The sequence below is a fragment of the Melospiza georgiana genome, chromosome 22 (genome assembly GCF_028018845.1).
Source record: "Melospiza georgiana isolate bMelGeo1 chromosome 22, bMelGeo1.pri, whole genome shotgun sequence".
In the NCBI taxonomy this organism is placed as follows: domain Eukaryota; kingdom Metazoa; phylum Chordata; class Aves; order Passeriformes; family Passerellidae; genus Melospiza; species Melospiza georgiana.
Genome location: NC_080451.1, coordinates 5,459,415 through 5,475,676, shown reverse-complemented (window position 1 = coordinate 5,475,676; position 16,262 = coordinate 5,459,415). Strand labels below are relative to the sequence as shown.

General features: G+C 53.2%; 1 protein-coding gene across 1 annotated transcript in view; it reads right to left on the bottom strand.

The window, feature by feature from the left end:
• The window catches only part of FBXO42 (F-box protein 42), a 57,236-nt gene extending 43,687 nt beyond the window's left edge, over positions 1-13,549 (bottom strand). Inside the window, 1 exon segment of the mRNA XM_058039128.1 lies at positions 13,500-13,549. The gene's annotated coding sequence lies outside the window, so the exon portion shown is untranslated.
• Between the last annotated feature and the right edge of the window lie 2,713 nt (positions 13,550-16,262).

Below are 16,262 nucleotides of genomic sequence, written 5' to 3'. Positions count from 1 at the left end.
TCCTTTAAAAAAAAATCTTGTATCTATGGGAAGGATTCTTTCCACATTTTCAGTATTTTTGTGTTTGTCTCCCCAGCTGTGCCATCAAGGACTTCACTGCAGCTTTCCCTGATCCTGCTTTTGCTCTAAAAGAAGGCCTGAGAGCTTTTCTGGGGTGAAAAGAGGAAAATCCAGCATTATTTCCAAGGAGAAGAATGATGTTTTATGAGAGCAGCAGAGGGAGTGACAGGTCTGTGGGAACAACAGGATTCAGGACTGGGATAAACACCATGAAATAAAACAACATTTCCAGTCCTCCCCAACCTGCAGCAGCTGCAACTGATCCTTTTGGAAACCAACTGCTGGGCAAGCTCAACAATGAGGGAAAAAGGCAGATTTTAGTCCAAAAAAAAGAAAATACAGCCTCTGGGAAGCTGTGGGATGAGCAACATCCTGTGTGTGCAGAGTGAGACCTCGGGAACACTGGCACCATGGATGTTCCTTATCCCTGCAAAACAGGCAGCTCCAAGGGCTCTTTTTTTTGTTTTTCTTTCACACAAGTCACCCAGGAAAAGAAAAGATTCCTAAATTCCATCCTGCAAGGTTGAAAATTCCACCATTTCCTCCCTGTGATGGTTTTGCCTGTTAGAACTGTGGGTTCAGGGACTTCAGGAAAAAAATCCAAATTAAATCATTTTTACTGCTGCCCATTGTCCTGCACCTGCACCACTGCAGGTGAATTTTGGTTGGTATTTCTGTAATAAAAAGGCACCAAGATCTCAGGAATTCCTCCTAGCTGATCCTTGGCTATTCCAGATTCCTGCTTGTTTTATTCCAAGGTTTCAGTTCAAAAATAAGCAGCAGTGTGACATTACACAGCAGGATTTATTGCACAAACAGCACAGCAACCTACAAACAAATCCTGCTGAATCTGTTTTCCCACAAAATGAATGCACTGAAACCCAGAATGAAAATGTGGGGGAGTTATCCTGGATTTATTGGAGGAATTCAAACCTGGGAGCTGAGGTTTGAGGGACTTTTTGGTGTGGGGTTCACAGGAAAAGGGGAAGCAGAGTTTAATGACACCACTCTTGAGGTATATATAGGGAAATAATAAAAATAAAAATAAAAATAAAAATAAAAATAAAAATAGTAGTAGTAGTCGTAGTAGTAGTAGTAGTAAATGGCTCCAAAGTATAATAAAATCTTAATATGAAATATGAAGTAATATGCAGGAAATTTATAATGAAAGCACAAGGAAAACACTTCAACTGACCCAAAATCCAGCCTGGTTTTGCTCACATGAAAAACAAGTCTGAAAACAATTCCTGGGAATTCTGTATTTGCCTTTCCACACCAAAAAAAAAAAAAGACAATCCTTAAATATCCCTGCAGAAAGCCATGAAAAATCCAAAATCTCCACCATGCACCAACCCCTCCACTTGTTATGGATGCATGGATTTGGAGAATTTCCATGTTTTTGGACAATATTATTACCCTTGAAAGGGTTGGATTTGTTTCAAACCTGCCAAAATCTCCCTGGCATCACAAGAGGAGCTGCTCGGGTGCAATAATCGGCTGCTCCCTTTTCCTGAAATCCCCTGAATTGAGCAGGAAATGAGGAGGATTTGGGGCTCACACACTCCCTCTGCCGGCCCCTGCCGAGCCCTAAATTCCATTTATCACCTCAGCTTTTCCAACAAACAAATCCTGCTCCATCTGCAAACCGAACTCCCTGCAAGCCCCAAAACCCGGGATAACCCCTCAGCAAGCAAACAGAAACATTTGAGGCTGGAAAATTGAGATTTTTTTCCACGGAAAAGGGCAGCTGCTCCTCCTGGTGCAATATCTGCTGTAGGAGGATGAACTTTACAGGATAAAAACATTTCTTTAAAACTGCTCAGGATGATTTACTGGCAAGAATTCCTGATCAGGAATGCTGAGCAAAGCCACACGGGGAGATCCTGGGAATTGTTGTCACAGGAGCTCTTGGGAAGCTGTGGAGAATTGTCTGAGGACAGCCTGTGACAATGTCACAGCATTCCCCGAGTCCCACGAGCCCTGACACCTCCCAAAGTCACCAAAACTGGTTCATCTGCACAAATGAAGGGAATTTAGAATGGAACCACGAGGAAAACTCAGCCACTGACCTAAATCCAGCCCAATTCTGCTCACCTGAAAAACCAGCCTGAAAAAAAAACAAACTCCTGCAATTCTGGGTTTCCATCCAGGAAATGCCCAGTTCCAGCTGCCCAGGCAGAACAACCAAATGAAAAACGTGGGGATATCTCAGGAAAGGCTTTGCTAACAAAACACCCAAATATCCTGGATGCCTTCATTCTTCACTCCTGATTTTCTGACTGGCTGCTTCAGGGGTTTGTGGGATTATTTTGTTCAAGTCCATTCTCTGCAGAGCAGCAGTGGGGGATGCCCATTGTCCCCATTGTCCCCATTGTCCTGCAGGAAAGGTGAGTGCTGGAGCTCCCTTGGCTGGGAGAGCCCTGGAGTTCCTCCACCTGCAGCTCCTGCAGCCCCCAGGCAGCTGGGGAGCAGGGAAATGGCATTTCCTACCCTGCTCTGCTCAGGATGGGGGTGTCAGGCCTCCTCCTCCTCTGTCCCTGGGGTTTGGAGCTCTCCTGCCTTTGCTGAGGATGCTCCCAGTCCCTTTCCAGTCTCAGGGAACTTGGGGACACTGAGGATTGTGGAATTATGGAATGGTTTGGGTTGGGAGGGACCTAAAGCTCATCTTGTTCCACGGGCAGGGACACCTCCCACAGTCCCACTGCTCCAAGCCCCAATGTGTGACAGTGGTCACAGGGGTTTGCAGGTGAGGGAAGAGATGAGAATGTTGACTCCATGTTCAGAAGTCCTGATTTATTATTTTATGATCTATATATTACATTAAAACTACACTAAAAGAATAGAAGGAAAAGTTCTCATCTCAGAAGGCTGGCTAAGAATGGAAAATAAAAGAATGACAACAAAAGCAGCTGTCTCAGAGTCTCTATCTGAGCCAGCTGACTGTGATTGGCCATTAATTATAAACATCTACATGAGACCAATCCCAGATGCACCCGAGCATTCCTGCAGCAGACAATCAATGCTTACATTCTGTCCCTGAGGCCTCTCAGCTTCTCAGGAGGAAAAAATCTTAAAGAAAGATTTTTAATGAAAAGATGTCTGTGACACCAATGTCCAGCCTGGCCTTGGGCACTGCCAGGGATCCAGGGGCAGCCAGAGCTGCTCTGGGCACCTGTGCCAGGGCTGCCCACCCACACAGGGAAGGATTTATCCCAATATCCCACCTGAACCTACTGGATCCCAGAGCAGGATCCTTGAGGCCTTCCTGCTCCTGCTGAGCCAGGCAGAGGGGGCAGCAGGATCAGGAATCAGTGAGAGGGAAAGCAAAGTCAGCTTTGATTCCAAAATCCATCGAGGGCTGGACACAAAACCTCCTTCAGAAACCACCAGCACCTCCAGAAGCTGGGAACAACCAGGATTCACCTCAGTGCTGTGCACAGAACCCAGGAAATCTCTGGTGGGACAACCAGGCAGGGTTGTGGGGTCCAACACATCAGGTTGGATGGTTTTGTGGTGGGAACAAAGGATGGAGTTTCAGGAAAATGAAGCCAAGCACAGCCAGGGCAAGGGCAGGGCTCTCTGCTGCTGTGGGAGCTCCTGCTCCAGCCTCTGGCTCTCCATCAGGACATGGTCATGGCAGCACTCACACACCCATCACAGAACCACGGAATTGGGAAGGCTGGAAAAACCCTACAGGATCACTGAGTCCATGGTTCCCCCAGCACTACCATGTCCCCACTAAACCCTGTCCCCACTAAACCCTGTCCCCCTAAACCCTGTCCCCACTAAACCCTGTCCCCACTAAACCCTGTCCCCCTAAACCCTGTCCCCACTAAACCCTGTCCCCCTAAACCCTGTCCCCCTAAACCCTGTCCCCCCTAAACCCTGTCCCCACTAAACCCTGTCCCCCTAAACCCTGTCCCCACTAAACCCTGTCCCCCTAAACCCTGTCCCCCCTAAACCCTGTCCCCCTAAACCCTGTCCCCCTAAACCCTGTCCCCACTAAACCCTGTCCCCCTAAACCCTGTCCCACTAAACCCTGTCCCCCTAAACCATGTCCCCCTAAACCCTGTCCTCCTAAACCCTGTCCCCCTAAACCCTGTCCTCCTAAACCCTGTCCCCAAGTGCCACATCCCACAGCCAGGGGCCATTGCCCTCTTGCCCACCTGGGCACACCTGGCTCCTGTCCAGCCCTGGGCAGTGGCAAAGGAGGAGTTGGGGGGTGTAACAATTTTATTTTTGCAATAAACCAAGTTATTCTTCAGCCCAGATTCACCAAACACAACCTTCCTCTCCCCACAAAAACACACAAGACATGAACAGCCCCCAGACCTTGCACCCAAAGCAAAGCTGAGCTCAAGGCTGCTGACTTTCAAGCCATAAAAAGAGAAAGATACACTGTAAAAAACCCATTTTATTGCAGCCTGGCTGGCCAAGGTCTGATTGGAATCGATGCCCAGGGCTTTCAGACACACTGCTGACTGGGCACTGGGGCTGATGCAATGTTCCTGTTAGCAAGCAGGACACCAGGACACCACCACCACCACCTCCACATGGGCATCACCAGGGATGAGCACCCCAAACTGCCCTCTTGGGACACAGCAGTGTCACACACCCCCAAATGGTGCTTTTGGGGTGCCCCCTGGCTGTGTCTCACACCAAAGCTGCCTGTGCTCCCCTTCATGCCCAGCCCTGCCATTCCCCTTTGATGGAGGCTCCCAGGCAGGGATGAACCATCCTGAGCAGTGCCCAGGAGCAGGGCTGGATCACACCAGGGCTTTAAAGGAGGTTTAAAGGCAGATCTGTTTGCTAAACACTCAAAACAATAAGGAAGGTATTTGGTATTTTCCCTCTCTCAGGTGGAACAAAAGGAGTTTCCAGCACAGACAGACACCAGGTCTGACCACAGAGACACAACCTGAAACGATGCCTCCAACATTCCAGCCGTCCACATTCCACAGCCAACCCAAATTTGCAGGTAAAGAACAAAAGCCACAAGAGGTTGGGGTTACCAGAGCCTCTGCAGCAGGGGACTGAGGGAGCAGAGCTTTGCAGAGCTCACAGGGCTGTGCAGGCAGCTGGGAACAGAGGGAGCTGCCAGAAACACGGGAAGGGACTTTTAACCAGGACAAGGGGAATGGCTTCCACTGAGAGAGAGGAGGTTCACATGGGATATGAGATAAATCCTGCCCAGGCCCTGGCACAGGGTGCCCAGAGCAGCTGTGGCTGCCCCAGGATCCCTGGCAGTGCCCAAGGCCAGGCTGGGCAGGGCTGGGAGCAGCCTGGGACAGGGAAGGTGTCCCTGCCATGGCAAGGGTGGCACTGGGTGGGCTTTAAGGTCCCTCCCACCCAAACCATTCCAGGATCCTTTGCTGCCCTGACAAAACCTAAAAAGGTGATGGGAAGTGTGATATTCCTGAAAAACAAACAGTGTTTCACCTCCTTGAGCCCCATGGAGGTGCTGAAGTTTGGGGATGGACAGTTCTTCCCACAGCCACCCCGACCTCACAGAGAGATCCTGACATTTCTGAGCTGCTTTTCATGCAGAAAACCCCAAATCACTCCTGAAATCAGAGATCTTTTTACCCAGAAAATCCCAAATCGCTCCTGAAATCAGAGATCTTTTTACCCAGAAAATCCTAAATCACTCCTGAAATCAGAGATCTTTTTACCCAGAAAATCCTAAATCACTCCTGAAATCAGAGATCTTTTTACCCAGAAAATCCTAAATCACTCCTGAAATCAGAGATCTTTTTACCCAGAAAAACCCAAATCACTCCTGAAATCAGAGATCTTTTTACCCAGAAAATCCTAAATCACTCCTGAAATCAGAGATCTTTTTACCCAGAAAATCCTAAATCGCTCCTGACATCAGAGATCTTTTTACCCAGAAAATCCTAAATCACTCCTGAAATCAGAGATCTTTTTACCCAGAAAATCCTAAATCGCTCCTGAAATCAGAGATCTTTTTACCCAGAAAATCCTAAATCACTCCTGAAATCAGAGATCTTTTTACCCAGAAAATCCTAAATCACTCCTGAAATCAGAGATCTTTTTACCCAGAAAATCCTAAATCGCTCCTGACATCAGAGATCTTTTTACCCAGAAAATCCTAAATCACTCCTGAAATCAGAGATCTTTTTACCCAGAAAATCCTAAATCGCTCCTGAAATCAGAGATCTTTTTACCCAGAAAATCCTAAATCACTCCTGAAATCAGAGATCTTTTTACCCAGAAAATCCTAAATCACTCCTGAAACCAGAGATCTTTTTACCCAGAAAATCCCGAATCACTCCTGAAATCAGAGATCTTTTTACCCAGAAAATCCCAAATCACTCCTGAAATCAGAGATCTTTTTACCCAGAAAATCCTAAATCACTCCTGAAATCAGAGATCTTTTTACCCAGAAAATCCCAAATCACTCCTGAAATCAGAGATCTTTTTACCCAGAAAACCTCAAATCAGAGATATTTTTACCCAGAAAACCCCAAATCACTGCTGGAATTCATGGCTGTGCTGTTTTAGCAGAAAATGTGAATTAGGGAGGGCAGACACCCAGCAGGCTCTGCAATTGCAGCCTATGGAGCCCTCACTGTGCTGTGCAATGGGGATGGAGAGAAGAACCTCCAAGCCTAAAGGGCCATGGTGAGATGTTGGTGTAGGCAAAGAGCAGTGCTGGGAAAAAAAAAAAAAAAAGGCTGGGGAAGAGGAAACACCACAGGACTGACCTTGAGGCATCCCAGGGTGAGCCTGGTGCTCTGCAGCCTCCCTGGGATTCCCTGGCACTGGAGCTGGGACTGCTCTCCTGGAGCTCCTCTCCAGCCAGACTGCACAGAACCAGGGAATGTCCTGAGCTGGAAGGGACCCACAGGGACCAAACCCAACCCCTGGCCCTGCACAGACACCCCAACAATCCCAGCCTGTCCTGGAGCTCTGGCAGGGCTGTGCCCATTCCCTGGGCAGCCTGGGCAGTGCCAGCACCCTCTGGGGAAAAGCCTTTGCTGATCTCCAACCCAAAAACCCAAACCCCCCTGGGCCAGCCCCAGCCCTTCCCTGGGTGCTGTCCCTGCTCACAGAGCTGTGCCTCCACATCTCCCCCCAAACCAGCACCTCAGAGGGGAAAATCCCAACCAGCTCCCAGCAAACAGCAGGCAATGAGCAACAGAGATTGCCTGAAACCTCTGAGGGGTGAAGCAGATGGGAAGGGATGGATCTGAGGTGCAGAGCAGCCCCAGGGTGGTGGCAGTGCCATCCTGTTATTACAGAACTGGAAGCATTGCTCTGCATGCCCTTGGAGCCCTGGCTTGAAAGGAGGGAGAAATGGGATTAAATGCAGAGGGAACCTCAGCACAGGGAGGTGTGAGGGGCTGGGAACTGCACCCACCAAGCACCAGGCAAACCCCAAGCACAGCTGAGCCAGGAGTAGAAAATACAACCCACGGGTTGCATTTGGAACAGACTCCATGAGTCTGACCCACCCAGTGGGCTGCAGGAGGGTTTGCTGCACTTTCCACTGATTTGAGCAGAATAAATAAGAACATTTGTTCTTGTTTTGAACAGGATTTTCTTATTGCTCAGCTAAAGGGAAAGGCAATGCATGGGGAAGCAGAAGCACTGGATGTTGAGGAAAGCAGGAGCCATCCTCCCACCCTTTGTGCCACACCTCAAGCCTGGCTGTTTAGGGAGGCTTAAACATCAAATACTAAGAAAGAGACAACAAAAAATGCAGTCAGATCCACATTATGTTAATCAGCAAACAAAAATTCAGTGAAATTGTGCAAATTTCAAGTTCACTGCTACCATTCAACCACAAAATGAACTCCCCAAGGTGTCACTTTGTCACCACAACACTCACCATTAACCAGCACCATGGGGCAAATCCCTGATCATGACACAGTGTGGAACCCTGGGATCTCAAAGCATCACAGCATCCCCTGTGCCCCTCTTGAGACCCAAGGTGTCTGCAAAAACCCCAAATGTGGGAGCTTTCAGGAATTCCCAGCAGCTGCTGGGATGGGGAGAGGAAACACCCGGCCCAAGAGCAGCTCTGGGAAGAGCAGCAGGGATTAAAGGTGGCAGGAATTCCACAGGGCTGCTGCTTCAGAGGGAGCTGCACCTGAAGGGCTCTCACACCTGGAAGGGCTCTCACATCTGGAAGGGCTCTCACATCTGCAAGGGCTCTCTCCTTCCAGGTGTTTTGGGCAGCTGGTAAAAGGTTCTGCTGTGCATTCAGCCCCAAGGACAATAAAAGGCAGCTCAGCGTGAGGATAACGGCACCCAAAGGGTCCATGAGTCTCTTTTAAAGCACAAATAAATCACACTGCAGCCCCTCCAGAGTGACACAAACCCAGCTGCAATGATTAATCCGTGTCCCAGATTCCCTGATCTGACAAGTCTGGGGATGGACAGCTCTTCCCATAGCCACCCTGACTTCACGGAGAGATCCTGACATTTCTGAGCTGCTTTTCATGCAGAAAACCCCAAATCACTCCTGAAATCAGAAATCTTTTTACCCAGAAAATCCCAAATCATTCCTCAAACTCGAGATCTTTATACCCAGAAAATCTCAAACCAGAGATCTTTTTACCCAGAAACCCTCAAATCACTCCTCAAACCAGAGATGATCTGCCCACTAAAACCTGATGGGAGTCAAAATCATGGAATGGTTCAGGTCAGAAAGGACCTTAAAGCTCATCCCATTCCAGGGACACCTTCTAGATTTGCTCCAAGCCTCATCCAAACTGGCCTGGAAAGAGAAGCTCCAAATAAATAAAAGCAGCTCAGCCAACTCACCTTAAGCCTCCAAACCCCCAAATGATGATAAAACTGGCACAGGTACAAGACAAAAAGAGGCAGGGAAATGCTTCCAAAGGAGTCTGGAACCCAGGAGAGATGCAGTGCATTGGAATTGCCAATTGCTGGTGCCTCCACGTTTCCCATGGCGGGGGAAATGAGGATTCTCACTCACGGATGTTGCAGTGGGAGTTCAGCAAGCAAAGATAAATATTTAAAGATTGCCATAGAAATGGGGGAGAGAACACAGTCCAGAGCAGCTCCTGAAACAGCAAATCCCTGCCAGGAAGAGCCCTGATTGCTGCAGGTTGCTCGACACGAGCCACGTTTTTCACGTGGATGTGTCACCCCTGCTTTGCTTTGATCCAGCCAGGCAGGCGAGTTCAAAAGGAATTCTGACCTGGATTTCCCAAGCCCATCACAAGCTGAGCTGGCTGCTCCTGGCAGCACAGCCTGGATGCTGCTGGGGACAGCCCAGAAATGTTCTCAGCAGGGAGTCCCTACCTGCAGATGCAGCCCTAGAGCACACCAGCACTTCCCAGAGGCCTCTTCCCAGCTTTTCTCTGGATTTGGGCCAAACCCGAGCCTGCCTCCAGCTCCAACACCTTTCCTAAGCCCTCACAGCCTCTCCAGGTGATGCTGCCTTTCCCGAGGCAGAGCCTGCAGCTTTCCCACCTCCAGCCTTAGGAAAATCCTGACTGATGTTTTCCAGCCAAGCTGCCCTGTCGGAACACACAGGGAAGAATCACTTCCCTTGGAGGCGCAGCTCTGTTTACACAGGGAGTGGGAAGCCTTTTCCAGCAGCCCTCGCTCACATCCTGGGGAAGGGGCTGGGATGGAAGCTGTGCCCAAAGCCAGCACCTCCTGCAGCCCTGGGAACAGAACTCCATGGAACTGGGAATGCACAGCCAGAACTGGGAATGCACGGCCAGAGCTGGGAATGCATGCTCAGAGCATCACCAAACTGGGAATGCACGGCCAGAGCTGGGAATGCATGGTCAGAGCATCACCAAACTGGGAATGCACAGCCAGAGCAGCCCTGAACTGGGAATGCACAGCCAGAGCTGGGAATGCATAGTCAGAGCATCACCAAATTGGAAATCCACAGCCACACCATCCCTGAACTGGAAATCCACAGCTAGACCATCTCCAAACTGGGAATGCACAGCCAGAGCAGCCCTGAACTGGGAATGCACATCCAGACCATCCCCAAACTGGGAATGTACAGCCAGACCATCCCCAAACTGGGAATGTACAGCCACACCATCCCCAAACTGGAAATCCACAGCCAGAGCATCCCCTAACTGGGAATGTACAGCCAGACCACCCCCAAACTGGGAATGCACAGCCACACCATCCCTCAGCTAAGAATGCACAGCCCCACCATCCTCAAACTGGGAACCCACAGCCACACCATCCCCAAACTGGGAACCCACAGCCACACCATCCCCAAACTGGGAACCCACAGCCACACCATCCCCAAACTGGGAATGCACGGCCAGACCATCCCCAAACTGGGAATGCACAGCCACACCATCCCCAAACTGGGAATGCACAGCCACACCACCCCCAAACTGGGAACCCACAGCCACACCATCCCTGAGCTCCCACTCCAAACCTGGCACTCCTGGCAGATGTGCAGACTCCACGCACTCCATTTCCTGGGATGAAGGACAGGAGCAGGAGCACATCCCAGCCCTCCTGGGCAGCAAACAGCCCTGCAGAAGGAGCCTGATGCAGTGGCTGCAATCCCCAATCCCAGGTCACCCCGTTCAGCAGTGGGAACAAACCAACCCCACCTTCATTCCAAGCCCAGGCAGGGCAGGAGCACGTGTCCTGCAGGTGAGCTTCCCTCAGGGCTGCTCCCACAAACAAACGCAGGAAAAACAGAGTCCAGGGAATAAAGGCTGGAGTAAACTCCAATTAAAATTAAAAATTGTACACTCTGCCTGTAAAAACCCACGAGAGAAAATGGTCAAACAATGGTCTGGAGTCTTTCTGAACCCAACAGCTTCACCTGCCAACCTGGAAAAGCAATGCTGGAGCTGCCTGGGTGGAGTCACCTGCCAGGGAACACTCCGGGGAGCACGGCAGGAAAAACCCACACACACAAACATCCCTGCCACGCCAAAACAACCACGGGATGTGGCAGTGCCACCGCCCCACACACAGCTCTGGGACAGCAGCATGGAACAGCACAGGGCAGGAACCACAGAACAGCATGGAACAGCACAGGGCAGGCACACAGAACAGCATGGGACAGCACAGGACAGGAACCACAGAACAGCATGGGACAGCACAGGACAGGAACCACAGAACAGCACAGAACAACACAGGGCAGGCACCACAGAACAGCATGGAACAGCACCAGACAGGCACCACAGAACAGCATGGAACAGCACAGGACAGGAACCACAGAACAGCACAGGACAGGAACCACAGAACAGCATGGAACAGCACAGGACAGGCACCACAGAACAGCACAGAACAGCATGGAACAGGCACCACAGAACAGCATGGAACAACAGCAGACAGGCACCACGGAACAGCAGGGAACAACACAGGACAGGAACCACAGAACAGCAGGGAACAGCACCAGACAGGCACCTCCCTGCCCCACACATCTTCAGGAGAGCAGTACCCAGTCCAACCCCATGGAACAACACAACACAGTCACCACCCTGCCCTGGAAAAGCATCCAGGCTGGATAAGGCTTGGAGAGACCTGGCAGAGGGGAAGGTGCCCCTGCCTTAGCAGGGATGGTCTGCAAGGCCCTTCCAACCCAAACCCTTCTAGGCTCCATGAACAGCAGGAATTCTGCCCAAGGTTTTGCTCTCTTCTCTGCTTGTGACACCCAAGGGAACACCAAGCCCAGGGGGGACAAAACCTAAGGGGAAAATCCTCATTTTCAGCCTTTTTCTGTCATCAGCACGAAGAAAAGGAAGGAGAGACGGTGGTGGGAACACGCAGGGCTGTGGGAATGAAGAAAGCTCCCAGTCTGGCATTGCTCTCCAGACAGACTGCGAGGTTATGTCGCGATATAAAGCACTTTGTCAGGACACCGCGGCACCGCCCCGGGAGGCTCCGCTCCCCAAGGACAGGTGGGGAAAGGCCCCTTCCCACCCCGCAATTGCCCGCAATTGCCGTCCCTCCCAGCCGCGGGGAACAGCTCCAGCTGCTGACCCCAGCCGGCTCCCAGGCGTGATTAAAGCCAGCCGAGCACAAACGACATTCCCGGGGTTATCTCCCATTCCCGACCCCCCTTTTGTTCCTCTCCGAGCACTCCCCGGAGTTCGGGTCATTAACAGCGAGACACCCCGGCCCCAGTGAGAGGGAAAGGCGGCCGGAGCAGCCGGGAGAGGCTGGGCACGATGAGATAATGCATCGCTCCTGCCGAGCCCTGCAGCGCTGCCCAGCCCAGCCCAGCCTCGCCGTGACAACAACACCGACCCAAATCAATCCCAGCCACGCTCCCAAAGCCCCGAGCGGAGACCACGGCGAGAGACACCCCAAAGGACACCCCAAAGAGCCGGGCTGGGCACCTCGGCTGCCCCCACACCGCGATCCCCATCCCAAACCGGGGCACCGACACACGGCGAGGGGAGAGGCGGCTCCGCGCCCAGAGCGAGCGGGGACCGAGCCCCACCTTTGTTTTCACACCGACCCAAGGCGAGCTGAGGTTTTGGGGACACCCCCAGCCATGTCAGCCCTTAAAGAGCCGCTGATCCCCCCCTAAAAACCATACTTGCCCCCCCAAAGAAGCTGTTTCCTTCCAGAGCCATGTTCTCCTCATAAAAGCTGTATTTACCCTAAAAAATGCCATTTCCCCCCACCGCCAGCACTGCCAGCCTGTGCCTTGGCACTGCCCAGTGCCAGCACTGAATTTTGGGGAAACAGGGATTTTAGGGGCAAAAAGGGGCTTGTCTTCTCTTTTATTTTCTTCTTTTTTTTTTTTTTTTTTGGGGGGGGGGGGTGGGAGTATGGCTTTTCTGGGGGAAGGATGGAGATTGGGGGGCAAACATGGCATGAAGGAGGCAAACATGGCATTGAAAGGAAGACATGGCTTTTCGGGAGGAAAATAAAGATCTTAGGAGAGAAACCTGTCTTTTTGGGGAAAACACGAGGTTTTCTAGGGAATCGTGGCTTTTAGGGAGAACACGTAGCTTTCCTGGGGAAACGCGAGGTTTTTGGGGGAGTGTCTTTTTTGGGGGAAGCATGTATTTTAGGGGAGGAAACATATGGCATATTGGGGAACAAACACTGCTTTCGGGGGGGGGAAGCTTGGCTTTTTGGGAAGGAAACACGGCTTTCAGGGGCAACACGGCTTTTTCAGGGGGCAACACGGCTTTTTTAGGGGAAGCTTTGCTCTCTCCCCGGCCGGAGGGAATCCCCAGGGCCGCCTTCCCCTCGCACCCCGGAGATGGGAAGGGGCTTCCCCCTCCCCAAGGGGCTACACCCACCCCGTGGGCTCTGCCCTCCGCAGCGACCCACAAAACGCTGTGAGGGGCTGCCACAGGGGCTCCCCTCACCCTCCAATGTGGCCCCCTCCACACCAGGCCTGTCCCGCCCCGAGGGGCCCGTCCCGCCGGCCCGCTCCCCAGGGAAGGGTCCCGCCCGGGGAAGCCGCACCGCGGGGCCGCTCTCACCTGCCGCCGGGCCGGGCCGAGCCGGGCCGGGCCCTCAGGGCTGCGGGCGGCGGGGCCGCTGCGTCGCCCCGGTGACGGCTCCGACCGGCGCCGCCATCTTCCCTCCCCGCCCTCCCGCCGCTGTCCCGGCCGCGCCGGCCGCGCACTGCGCAGGCGCGGGACCGCCTCACTGTGATCACGTGGTGGCGGGGCGGGCATGGGGGTGGTATCATGGGGCCGCCATGATGGGAAGGTCAAGTCTTCTCTTCGCGGCGCAGCGCGGGGGCCGCCATGTTTGGATGGTCCCGCCGCCATGTTGGGACGGTCCCAGCGCCATGTTGGGCGAGGCGGGGAGGCAAGGCCGCCATGTTGGGGAGGTCGGCGCTAAGGCGGAGGTGCCAGGGAGGGTCCCGTTCCTTGTCCCGCTCCCTCCCGGTTTCCCTCCCTCATGCACAGCCCCGGGAGGCGCAGTTGGGGCGCGGGGCCCCGCTCTGCCCGCAGGGGCTGCCCTCAGCGCCTGCTGCAGCCCCGCCATGTCTCGGTGTACCCCTCAGGGACGCGGAGCGTCTGAGGGCTCGGCAGGGAGGCGGGATGTGAGCTGTGCCCGCAGGGCTGCGGTGCCCCTGTTCCCATGGAGGTGAGGAAGGGAGGGAGCGGAGCCCATTCCATGGGGGATCAGCCCTGTGTGGAGCTCTTTCACCATCAGATCCCGCTGGCTGTTGTGTGGGGACATTATTCTCTGGGGAAAAGGTGATCACTGCCACGATCACACAGACTGCCAGGCTGGCTGTCCCACAGAGCCGCATCCCGCACGGAGGAGCCGGCTCAGCATCCCGGTCAGTGTCCTGCCCGAGGGCGGCTCCGGGAGCCTCATGGAGAGCCGGGATCCACGGCCAGGAGCCCTGGGATAGCCCAGGTGCCTCGTGCCGGGCTGAGATAACCCAGGGGGAGCCGTGGGATGTCCCAGGTGCTCTGTGCCAGACTGGGATAACCCGGGAGGAGCCGTGGGATGGCCCAGGTGCTCTGTGGTATTACCCGGGAGGAGCCATAGGATGTGTCCCAGGTGTTCTGTGCAGGCCTGGGATAACCCAGGATGAGCCATGGGATGTCCCAGGTGCTCTGTGCAGGACTGGGATAACCTGGGAGGAGCCATAGGAAGTGTCCCATGTGGCCTGTGCAGGGCTGGGATAACCCAGGAGAAGCCGTGGGTTGTGTCCCGGGTGCTCTGTGGGATGTGTCCCAAGTGCCCTCTGCAGGGCTGGGATAAGCCAGGAGAAGCCATAGGGTGTCCCAAGGCTGGGATAACCTGGGAAGAGCCGTGGGATGTCCTAGGGCTGGGATAATCCAGGAGGAGCGATGGGATGTGTCCCATGTGCTCTGTGCAGGGCTGGGACGACCCGGGATGAACCATGGAATGTCCCAGCAGCCATGTGAGGGGCTGGGATAACCTGGAAGGAGCCATGGGATGTCCCAAGTGTTCTGTGCAGGGCTGGGATAACCCAGGAGGAGCTGTGGGATGTGTCCCAGGTGCTCTGTGGGATTACCCGGGCGGGGCCCTGGGATGATCCAGGTCTTCTGTGCCAGGCTGGGATAACCTGGGAGAAGCCATTGTAATGTCCCAGGGCTGGGATAACCCAGGATGAGCCATAGGATGTGTCCCAGGTGCTCTGTGCAGGACTAGGATAGCCCAGGATGAGCCATAGGATGTGTCCCATGCGGCCTGTGCAGGGCTGGGATAACCCAGGATGAGCCATGGAATGTCCTAGGGCTGGGATAACCCAGGAGCAGCCCTGGGATGTGTCCCAGGTGCCCTCTGCAGGACTGGGATAACCTGTTGGTTTCTCGGCTGTTTCAAAGACCTGGAAAGGCCCGGGGTGGCCTTGGACAGCCCGCGCTTCAAAGGACGAGAAGAGGCTTCAGATCTTTTCTCGGTCTCGGTGTTTATTAATTGTTTATCTAAAAGATTTTCTCTCGGCCCGACAGAGTCTGCACAGCAGCCAGCCATGAGCACACTGAGAGCCCCCGGGGCGGTCACCTATCTTTATACTCAAAATTACGTATACAATATTTATCAATTTTCCCCAATACCTTTTGCCCTTATTAACCAGTGCACTTTTAGTAATAACCAATCCCAAAGTGCCAACATCACCACAGAAGATGGAGGCCAAGAAGAAGAAGAAGAAGGACAGGACACGCCCCAATTCCTCCATCTTACTTCTTTAGACCCCCCTGTACAGAAATCCTAAACCCTGTGTTTCACTCTAACTAACTTATCCCTTCACCATTCACCCAGTAAAATCCTCCCATCCTCATACAGGTGTCGTCTCCCGTGCAGGATCAAAGTGCAGCCACCAGACACTTCTGGCAACATTCCAGGACTCCCGAGCCCCCCAAGGGTGGTCTCGGCCACTCTGCACATCAGTCCTGAGGTGCTGAGACCCCACAATAACCCAGGGACACACCTGGGGTTTGTCCCCCAGCAGGTGAGCTCCCCTGGGTGTCACACCACCATCACTGCCTCATTTCCAACAGATCCCGCCCGGTTTTTTGGGATGCTCGGGGTCAGACATGGCTGGGACGGGGATTTTTTACAGCAGGATGGAAGGAAACATTCCAGGGAACGCTGCTGGAATGCTGGAAATGATGGAGCCAACCATGCCAGCCTCTGGCTGCTGGAAAAATCAGCTCCTGCTGCTTCTGGAAAGGTCCCAGAAGATGGTCAGGAACAGCCCCAGGCTGCTGCAGCTTCTCCAGGGGAAACACCAAATCCCACCCAAAGGAGCT